Source organism: Rhipicephalus microplus, chromosome 9 (assembly GCF_043290135.1).
Source record: "Rhipicephalus microplus isolate Deutch F79 chromosome 9, USDA_Rmic, whole genome shotgun sequence".
Classification (NCBI taxonomy): domain Eukaryota; kingdom Metazoa; phylum Arthropoda; class Arachnida; order Ixodida; family Ixodidae; genus Rhipicephalus; species Rhipicephalus microplus.
In genome coordinates, this window is record NC_134708.1 from 92166214 (window position 1) to 92177415 (window position 11202).

An 11202-nucleotide genomic window follows, 5' to 3' on the forward strand; every position below is an offset into this window, starting at 1 on the left:
TTCTATTCAAGGTTACACCAGGGTAGTATTGATTTGATTGAAATGTGGGATTTAACGTCCCATAACCACCATTTCATTATGAGAGACGCAGGGTAGCGTTAAAAAGCAGGCATGGTACACTCGTGGCTGAACGTTGGAATTTAACTTCTAGGCAAATTAGGAAAAGCGATCGTGTGCCTTTCTTCAACTTATGGCGAAAACATTATTTCAAAGTTGTTCTTTTCTTTAATTAGCAGCACATATAGTCGGTTAACAGTGCGTGTTTGTGTTTTTGTGTTTCAATTTTAACATTTCAATCTTCCAAGGATGCCTGAGTAAGCAGTTATTTTTTCCATCTTCTTGTAGCCCTGCATTTGTGGATGATCTACTATGGCAGATTCGAATAGACGTAACCTTTAAATCTCTGTAGCTTCTGTCTCCAAGTTCACAGTGGCCCGTCTTAAAATTTTTGTCCTGTATTCTTTACCCGCAAGCTCAGAAGCACATTCGTTAATGCACGAATTACCGTTGCACTTATGTTTTGGCTTTTATTTGTAGAATATTATTGCCGGTAGTACCTCTTGAAAATGATCGCGTTTTCTGTGCTGTATTCCAAAGCCTCAGAAGTACATAATTGGTAGGAGATGTTTTATTTTTTTGGAAATGATAAAATTGAAGGCGCTTCTGACTTTTGGCGTGGTTCTGTCTTAAAAACGACCGTGGTGGTTCACTGAACCTTGGAGAAAGTGTCGTCAAGAAGCAGAGTATTTTACTCTGCTGATTTAACGAAGACCAGTGCAACAAAGTGATAAAATAATGCTCCAGAGTATTGTAGACATCGTGGATATATCTGGTGGATATATCTAACATTAGCATGCCTAAACGCTGGAACCCCACCATCTCAGTTTCATGGAAGAAAAGTGGTGCTGGTGTATATAAAACAAGCTTGAGTTTTGTAGAACTGCTCTCCTGTAGAATCGGAGAACAGGGTTTTGCGAGTCTGTCTCATTCTGAAAAGACGAAAAAGACGACAGTTATATAATCAAATATAAACAAAGTAGAAATTACGAATGGCAAAATAAGCCTTTATTACATTTGACTGATGAAGAGCCATGTGGCAAACACAAGCGTGCAACTGCAAAGTGTGCATTAATCAAGCATATGCAGCTAATACACTGTCGAAATAAACTTTGAGATTGTAAGACATCATAAATAAGATCGAGGTAGTAGACACCATAGCGCGTCTTGCGCAGTGCAGCTGCACGAACTCACTGCACATTTTGTCCTTTTGTATACAGTCGTGCAAACTCTTCAATGCATTACGAATACGGCACGTTTTAGGAAACCGGTCCTCTGTGTTCTTCCGTCGGACGCCTGGCCCCTGCACAAAAGAGGCAAGACATAATATTAGAAAAACGTAATAGCTAGAACACCAAAACCACGTTTTTTAATTTCTCAGGATGCACTCATTCATTATATTTCTTGCGTTAAAGACCCGACATGGTTGAGCTGTTGAGCTTTGCCTATTTTGACACATGTTTCGCTCAGGCACTTGGGCAGCTCACCAGGCATATCGTTATGTAATTGGATAACCTAATGGCACGAATCGATGGCGTAGCCAGCAATATTTCTTCGGGGGGGGGGGGTCAACCATTATAAAAGCAATCTTGTAATGCGTTTTTATACGGCACTCTATGCATTCTTGCGTGCGAGCACGTTTCACAGAGCACGGGCCTCTGTTTGATTTCCTAAAGCTGGGTTTGGTTGTTCAGTGGTATTTTGAGCTGCATAGACACTGTATATCGAAGCTATGTTTCAGACGTAGTAGCAACAACAACACACTCATTGGGCCCATTTGCATTGTATTTTGTTCTTCCTAAACTGTCGCTAATCGTGATCTGACCTGAGCAGGGGGAAAATGAACAAAAAAAAAGAAAAAGGAGAACTTACGTTCTCGTAGGTACAGACGATCATCTAATAAATGTGTGCTTCGCCGCATATTTCGGTTAGGGTAGCAAACATTCACCGGAGAGGAAGCCGCTCAGGATTACGGTGCATGCAGCGCATCGAAAGTTTGCTATTACGTTTCCTTTCAGCTTGTTTGTCAAGCTTTCACGCCACGCTTGAAATGGTGTGGTGTGCAAGCTTCATCGAAACACTTGAATGCGATGGCATCCGCAGTAAGTCTTGGAGCACTCGCACGATGAGTATACACACGCCCGAAGGCAGGTAAGCCACTGGGTCATGCGTGAAACACAAGACATCACGGCACGGGTGGGCGCTCCGCTTGACACTACGCCCACCTGTCCCGGCGCCACAGCAGCCGTTGTCGAACCGTTACAAGACAGCTCCGTAGTGAACATACACCGTCACTGTTGAAAGAACGTGGCGGTGGCAGCCAAATTGATCCATAAACGCTGTCAAAGCGAGACGGGCTCCACCATGGACGCGATGTTGGCGCAGGAACTTCACTCGAGGGTCGATTCAAGGTAGCTCGATCGCTTCCTTGACAATCTCGAGGAAACGCTCGACATTTTCTCTAGTGAAGGAAGTGTTTCAAGAGAAGGGCGGTTTGTGAATGGAAAAAGGCCACTCAACGAGCGTTTCGAATGAAGGGTCCAGTCGAGGAGCGTTTGTCAATACGGGGGTAGGAGACGTGAACTGGCTCATATATATATATATATATATATATATATATATATATATATATATATATATATATATATATATATATATGGGAAAGAAGTGTAAACCTAAGGGCTCGTTTTTCCGTGTTTTGACACACAATATTATGAGATCTAACAGACAGTAATCCGTAATGCCAAGGAATGTATAGGGGAAGTTGTTAGAACAAATGGAAAGTGAATAAGAAGAAAGAAAATTAAGTGAAAAAATAACCAGCCGTGAGCTGGAATCGAACCTACAACCTTCGAATAATGCGTTCGTTGCTCTAACCACTGAGCTATCACAGCGGCCTTCCCTCCATCCGCTTTTTTGGGGTTTTTATGTGACTTTAAAAGTAGGAGTGTCAGTCAGCGCCATCTATAAGCCAAGCGGCGAGTGTGAAACACCCTTTTATGCACATGTGTGGCGTCACGTAGCACGTGCACTTATTACGAGCGGGCAGCTGACCAATAGTCCCTCGCATAAAACCTAATGACACCAAGTCTGCCAGTACGAGACCCTCGTTAATAACTAAGGGAAAGAAGTGTATACCTAAGGGCTCGTTTTTCCGTGTTTTGACACAATAATAATGAGATCTAACAGGCAGTAATGCCAAGGAATGTATAGGGGAAGTTATTAGAACAAATGGAAAGTAAATAAGAAGGAAAATAGGGTGAATAAATAACCAGCCGCGAGCAACGCGTTCGATGCTCTAATCACTGAGCTATCACAGCGGTCCTCCCTTCATTCACTTTTTTGGGTTTACATGTGAATTTAGAAGTAGGCATGTCAGTCAGCGCCATCTATAAGCCAAGTGGCGAGTGTTAAACATCCTTTATGCGCATGTTTGGCGTCACGTAGCACGTGAACTTATTACGAGCGGCCAGCTGACCAATAGTCCCTCGTATACAACCTAATGACACCAAGTCTGCCAGTACGAGACCCTCGTTAATAAATAAGGGAAAGAACTGTACACCTAAGGGCTCGTTTTTCCGTGTTTTGACACAATATTAATGAGATCTAACAGGCAGTAATGCCAAGGAATGTGTAGGGGAAGTTATTAGAACAAATGGAAAGTAAATAAGAAGAAGGAAAAGTGGGTGAAAAAATAACCAGCCGTGAGCAACGCGTTCGACGCTCTAATCACTGAGCTATCACAGCGGTCCTCCCTTCATTCACTTTTCTGGGTTTACATGTGAATTTAGAAGTAGGCATGTCAGTCAGCGCCATCTATAAGCCAAGTGACGAGTGTAAAACACCCTTTATGCGCATGTGTGGCGTCACGTAGCACGTGAACTTATTACGAGCGGCCAGCTGACCAATAGTCCCTCGTATACAACCTAATGACACCAAGTCTGCCAGTACGAGACCCTCGTTGATAAATAAGGGAAAGAAGTGTACACCTAAGGGCTCGTTTTTCCGTGTTTTGACACAATAATAATGAGATCTAAGAGACAGTAATGCCAAGGCATGTATAGGGGAAGTTATTAAAACAAATGTAAAGTAAATAAGAAGAAATAAAAGGCGCTTCAGCAGAGCCGATGGCCTCGGAAGAAAAACACTCTGTGACATTTGCAACTGCGTCGGCGTAGGTAATGACAGTTCCAGGAAAAAAGTGCCGGTGCTCGTAGCTGAAGTTTGTGACAAAAGCGTCGCAGTGATCATCACGAAGTTCGACAAGACTTCTCGCTACGCAGACACCCTGAGACAGCAGAAGCGAGTGATTGCTTTCAATGACTGCTTCACCGTGCATCACTCCGTCCCACGCCACCTGAACCACAACAGTTACACAGGGTGGTAACGTGACAGCGTCGTCATGACGCGAAGAGACACTCGGGAGTGGCTGGGGTCAGCGTAAGCTTTTGTGGCGTTTGCGGTCGCGAAAGTGACTAGAAGTCGTCGAATGTCAATTATAGCACCATGCTCCCTGAGAAAATTTATGCCAATGATTAGGTCTCGAGAGCACTGTTAGAGAACGCTAAAACTGTCAACAAACGTACAACCGCGGACTTGCAATCTTGCCGTGCACGTACCGAGTTGCGTGACGATATGCCCGCCAGCTGTACGAATTTGCGTGCGGTTCCAAGGGGTCGTTACTTTCTTCAGACGGGCTATTTACTTTCTTCTACAGCTATTTACTTTCTTCTACGGCTATTTATGAATACGTTACTGTGCCCTGAAGTGCTTAAACACTTTGACTCTTTCTTTTCCGGCCTCTGCCAGTACTGTGCGGAGGTGACTGACACCTACCTCATGGTATGGGCATGCCAGCTCAATCCTTCTTTACCCCCGAACCCAAATCCAACAAGAGGGAACTGGGAGGGGGCCCTCCTCGGTTGCCAGGACCTTGTGGCCCAACGAGCCATGGTCCAGTGTGCCAATACAGGGGCCGCGACCCATGGGGTCCCTGTCTAGGGACTCCACCAAGTACTGCAGGGAGGCTGACCCACAAGAGGCTGGTCTTCCCAGCAACCTCTGTTTTTTTTTCTAAAAAAATGTTTGCCACTACTACTACTTCCATATTTGTTTCGTCTTTAGCGGCCATTGACAAGATTCCTCCTGATGACCACGGCTCCTTCATAAAGCGTGAACTCGCTGACTCTTTCTGTAGACTTACATAGATCGCCTTCAGGGGAAACCACGACCACCTAAATCCCACGCTCGGCGACAGCTCAGACAATGCAAGCTCGATAAGCGAGCGTTCTTTACCATCATACCTACCAGCCATATGGTCAACGCTGGCCCCGTCACGGTGGTCTAGTGGCTATGGTACTCGGCTGCTGACCCGCAGGTCGTGGGTTTCAATCCCGGCTGCGGCAGCTGCATTTCCGATGAAGGCGGAAATGTTGTAGGCCCGCGTGCTCAGATAAGTGTGCACGTTAAATAACCCCAGGTGGTCTAAATCTCCGGAGCCCTCCACTACGACATCTCTCATAATCATATGTTGGTTTTGGGACGTTAAACCCCACATATTTATGCATTATGGTCAACGCTAGATGGGCGTTCTGCATCGTTCTCTCCGCACCAATGTTTTAAGGCATATCAAGAGGACATGTCTACTGATCACTTTGGTTGTCAGAAAACGTACAATTGCATTGAAGGTCTATTTTACTGGCTAGGGATATCCGCCAGCGTAGCAAATACGCCACTTTTTTCAACCTTCGCAAGCGCCGAAAGCTTCTAACATCACCTCAATGTGGAGAGATGCAACCACTTGCCTGTCCGCCGGCACCACTAGAAGTGTTTATCATCGAATCTATACGGTCCGCTTCCCAGGACTACCAACGTCCATCGATGAATACTGTCAGCTGTCGACCACTTGAAGCGTGGCACTGAAACGTCCTGCATAAATTTGGCCTCCGCTTCTGACGTGGCTACATTTATGCTTGAAGTCTTCATTTTGGGTCACAGGGCTCCTCGTGTCATCCTGAGTGACCATGGAAAAGCTTTTCTTTCGCAAATTGTGGAGCAATTACTAAAACCCCCCGACAGCAGCCACAAGACAACCCCAAATCAACAGGCTCACTGAGTGCACTCTATCCAATATGGTAGCCATGTACATTCAACCATACCACACCAACTGGGATACAAGTTAGCCGTTGGTAATGTTCGGATATAATATCACCGTACAGCGCACAACTGGCTACTCGCCATTCTACCTTCTCCATGGCCAATCACCATCTCCCTTTCTTGACATCTCGTTTTTGACAGCCTCTGTAACATCATCTGCATATTTGAAAAACACGTGTCCTGCCCCCTTTACTGTCACCAGAGTGCCAGAATCAACACTGAAGAGAGAAAACAGGTCCGTAAAAATTTGTATGACACATCCCTCACCACTGTAATATTCCACCCCGGCGACGAGGTGCTACTTCGAACACCGATTTTCACTTTTTTTTTATTCAAAAGACTAGCACAACAAGCATATATAAACACAGCTTAATCACACATAGATAAAGAAGTTTCACTCGTGTATAGAGTTTACCAGAGATTGTTGTACCGGTTCTCTTAACCACTCTTGTAAGTCCGGAGGGTGACTGAGATGGTGACCGTTGTTCAAAGATGACGAAGGCGCGCTTGCTATGGACCAGGCTATGACCAGAGCGAATTTGTCCTGTCCGCGGTAGTTATGGGAGCGTCACATGAGGGGCAGGTGGTTCCATGCGTTGTGTGGTATTGTGGCGGCCAGTGGGCGGTAACTGCCGGCGTAAGAGCAACGCCCACTCGAATTCTCCGAAGCGCTACCACCTCTAAGTGGGTAAGCTCAGAACCACATGGTGGTATGAGTGCTCGTATGGTTCGTCAGAGACATTCCTTTTGGCACAGCAGTTTTCCGCAGTTGTCTTCCGGGAATTTTTGCAGTGGGTAAATTATGGCTGAAGAACGAGTGGCCGAATCCGCCTCTGACTGACTGGACTTTGCTGCTCGTGGAACCCATTCGATACGTATGGTTTTGGCGATGTTTTTTGCCAGCTGATGAATGGCATCTGAAAACGCTATCGATTGGGCCACACGGCGGATGTCATGAATCGCTCACATAGAATCCGTGTGAAGCACAATAATAGAGAAAGGGTTCGTTTCTACGAAACGCTGCAGTGCGTTGAGGCCATCCCATATAGCGTTGAGTTCAGTGAGACATATCGGTGGGTCAGGGTCTGCTGCATACGTGCATGTTTGTCCTGCTTGTGGTAGTTATGGACACACCAGGGCAGCATGAACCATGTCATTGGGGATACTGGCATTGACATATCTTACAAAGATATGTCGATGTGGCTTGTGCGACAAATTTTAGTTTTGGTTTTTCGGCTCATACACAGTGTTAGAGCTGACCTTGCCCATTATTTATCGCGTTGAACCAGTGATTTCTCCAAGTGACCGGCGTTGACGTGGTACCGAGATAGGGCATGTAATCCAACGTAATTTTGAAACTTCGGAACTGAACTTAAAAAAAGAAAGCCCATTTAACATGCATACGACTTATACTGGAATATGCTTGTGCCGTATGGGATCCTTCGCAAGCTATAATGATTGGTAAAATTGAAAAAATTCAAAAGCAGGCGGCCAGGTTCGTCTTGGGACGGTACAATAGAGGGAATAGCTGCACTCAGATGAAAAATGAGCTTGGGTGGAGTTACGTTCCGTTTGGTTCTTTCCACTCGCCTCTCGCTTGTTGAGCGACATTTGCTGCTGCTGCTAAGGAAGCCGAAGACGAGAACTTTTCATCTGCTCGCACCTTGAGGAAATGACCGCTCCGACATCATCTGGATATAGAGACGTTTATTCGTTTCTCTTCTTCCTCTTCACTGTCCCCACACCCTTGGTTTTATCCCCTGCTCCCCATTCAACCACTTTTACAGTCCAATCGTAACGAACCACTCTTATAGTCCAATCAAAACGCACAGATGTGTCTCTCCTCGCCACAACCTCGAAGACCCACCGCCTCTTGCCCATTCATTGGTTCTCCACGGTCGCCCAGGTTTCTTTCACACCGGTTCCCGGAACGGTCGACGACCAGCGTTGCCAGGTCGGGGAAAAGCGCCTCGGAGTAAGTTCCCGCGATGCCGGGTTGACAGGCCATCAATACAATTGGCCCCTGAGCCAATGCCGTCGCCTCCACTGATTCTGATTGTCCGGCGGACACGTACGTGTACCTTCCACGTGTACCGGCCACCTGCAGCCTGGCTTGGTCTTTTGTAACGCGCCATAATTGAGCCCGACAGCCGCACGGGAGTTGTCGCGTCCTTTGTGGCCAGGAGACAGTCATCGTCCCACATTCCGGTGGCCCTGCTTCCTTGTTGGCGAGGGGTCGCCGGCCGCTGGGTGGGTAACATAAGGTATTCGGGGAACGCACGAAACTCGAGCCTAACACCTCCCCTCTAACTGTGTTGCTCTGTATCTATGACATGTGACACAAACACTTAATAGGTCACTTCGACGCAAGTGCCGACACTTAGGTCCACTCAGATGCGAGCAGCGTGGTACTCGGCGCAGTCCTGATTCAGCGAAAACACCGCCTCGAGCGCGCCATCGCCTCTGTCGAAAGCTGAAGTAAACTACTCAATGACAGAACAGGAATACCTCGCTGTCACTTCGGCAATTACAAAATTTTGGCTATATCTTTACGGGAAGAACTTCAAGGCCGTCAGTGACCACCATTCTCTGTGTTGGCTTGCTAGCAAGAAACCACCAGATAGGCGTGCTTGTTGGAGCCTGCGACTATTGGAGTACGACGTCACCGTTTTGTGTAGGTCAGGTCGAAAGCACACAGACGCCGATTGCCATTCGAGAGCCCCCATTGATACCGTCGGGCCACGCGATCATGACGGCAACAATGGTTCATTTTTTGGGCCCGTCAGTTACGACACGTTTGCACAAGATCAACGCACTGATCCTGATTTACGTGACGTGCTTGAGTACCTTGAAGGAAGACCGCTTCACGGCCGAAGGCGTTCAGGCACGCAGTTTCGACGCTGTGCCTACGCCACGAAGTGCTTGTGAAGAAAAACTTCACGCCGCACAAAACAACCTACATAGTAGTGGTTGTAGCCACATCGCGGCAAGACGTTTTTGAGGCGTTTCACGACGAGCCGACGGCAGGACATCTGGGGTTCACTCGTACACTGCGGTGAATTCAAGAAAAATACTACAGGCCTGGCCTGAGCGCGGATGTTGCAAGCTACGTGAAAACCTGCCGAAATTGCCAACGTTTAAAAACGGCACCAGAAAAATCTACCGGCTTTCTGCAAGCGTTAAACCACCAAAAATACCATTTCAGCAAATTGGGATGGATCTGATTGCTCCTTTCTCGACTTTAACCTATGAGAACAAGTGGATAGTGGTAGCAACAGACTACCTGACAAACTACGTGGAGACCGCGACATTACCATCCGGCAAAGCTAGCGAAGTCACAAGTTTTTCGTGAAGAACATTCTCCTCTGGCATGGCGCGCCCATGGTCCTTTTCACCGACAGAGGTACGGCATTCACCGCAGACCTCCCGCAGCAGCATATACACTTAAGCCATAAAGTTCATCGCAAAAGCACAGCCTACCACTCACAGAGAAATGGCCTAACGGAGCGTTTGAATAAGACGCTCGAGGACAATAAGACGCTTGATGAATTATCCGACGACCAATTTACAGTCGCATAAAACAACGCAATACAGGAGACAACGCAGATGACTCCTTTCGAGCTCGGGTTCGGCCGCCCAATCACGATCATGCTGGATGCAATGTTGCTTCACGTCCACAACATGGGCATCCAAATGAATCTCGCTGGCTTCCTTCAACGTGCCGAGAAAGCTAGCCTGCTTGCTCAAATGTTCACGCGCGTATCTGCCACTGGTGGCGACAACGAAGCAGCACGGATGTCCTTGGCTGAGGGCACAGACGAAGAAGACGTTGCAGTATTAGTTCTGTAATCGATAAAGCGTATTTGTACGAGGTGCTTTGTATGCTCGTCGATCCCGCGTTGTCACACTGGGGAAAGTACTGGCTAGTCTTCATGCTCTGCACCCCTTCGCGAACGCGACATTCGAGCCCGGAATCACAAGCACGCGTCGACACACCAGTCTACCGTTTCAGTCGCCATCTGCTAGGCCTGGCTCCTGAACTCAATCCCCTTCGAGAAACTGCCGGCAATCGCTTGCCGCCTTCAGCCATCATGGTCACTGCAGCTACAGTACACATGACACTACAGAATCCCATGATCCCTGATTGTTTTCATGGTTCGACTTATGAAGATGCCCAATACTGGCTGGACCAGTTCGAATGCTGTGCGAAGTAAAACCAGTCGACCACCCCTGAAGACAAGCTCGCGAATATTTTCTTCTAGCTGAAGGACAACGCCCAGACGTGGTACATCAATAGGGAAAGAAACTTGGCTACGTGGGACGACTTCCTCAACCAGCTGGTTCACACACCAGTCTCGACAGAAAGAAGAATGCTCAGCGCCTTTTAGAAGTTTGAATTCAAAAACCAAATGAAAGCGTTGCTATGTTGGCCGAGGACATGACCCGTCTTTTCGACAGGGCAGATCCCGAGATGCCAGAAGACAGGAAGCTGCGGTATCTAATGCGAGGCGTGAAGAAGCAACTGTTAGCTGGGCTTGTGAGAAATCCAACAACCACAGTAGCTGAGTTCACAAAAGAAGCCTAATATAATGAACGGGCCCTACAGCAACGTTACCGCCAGCAGAATCCGGTCAACTTTCGAGCGAATAGTCCTGTTACGGCTGCGGCAGCCTCTCCGACAATGACAGGCCACTGCGGTAAGTCATCCGGGAGATTTTGAAAGAAGATCTTCGGCAGCTTGGTTTAATTCCAGCAACGAAATCGGCTCCGGCATTGTATTTTTCGCCAATGTTGTCCGGAATGTGGTCCGTTAGGCTCTCTGTTCAGCCGGCTACGGTGATGTGCAATGACACCTTATTTATGCTGATGCAGTCCGCCGCCCCATTGTCGCGCCTTCGGTACAGCGAACTCCAATTACTGGGCCACCACCAACCCTCCAAACACAGCCGCTTTCAGCGCTGATGACTTTCCCAACCTCGCCGACCTCGC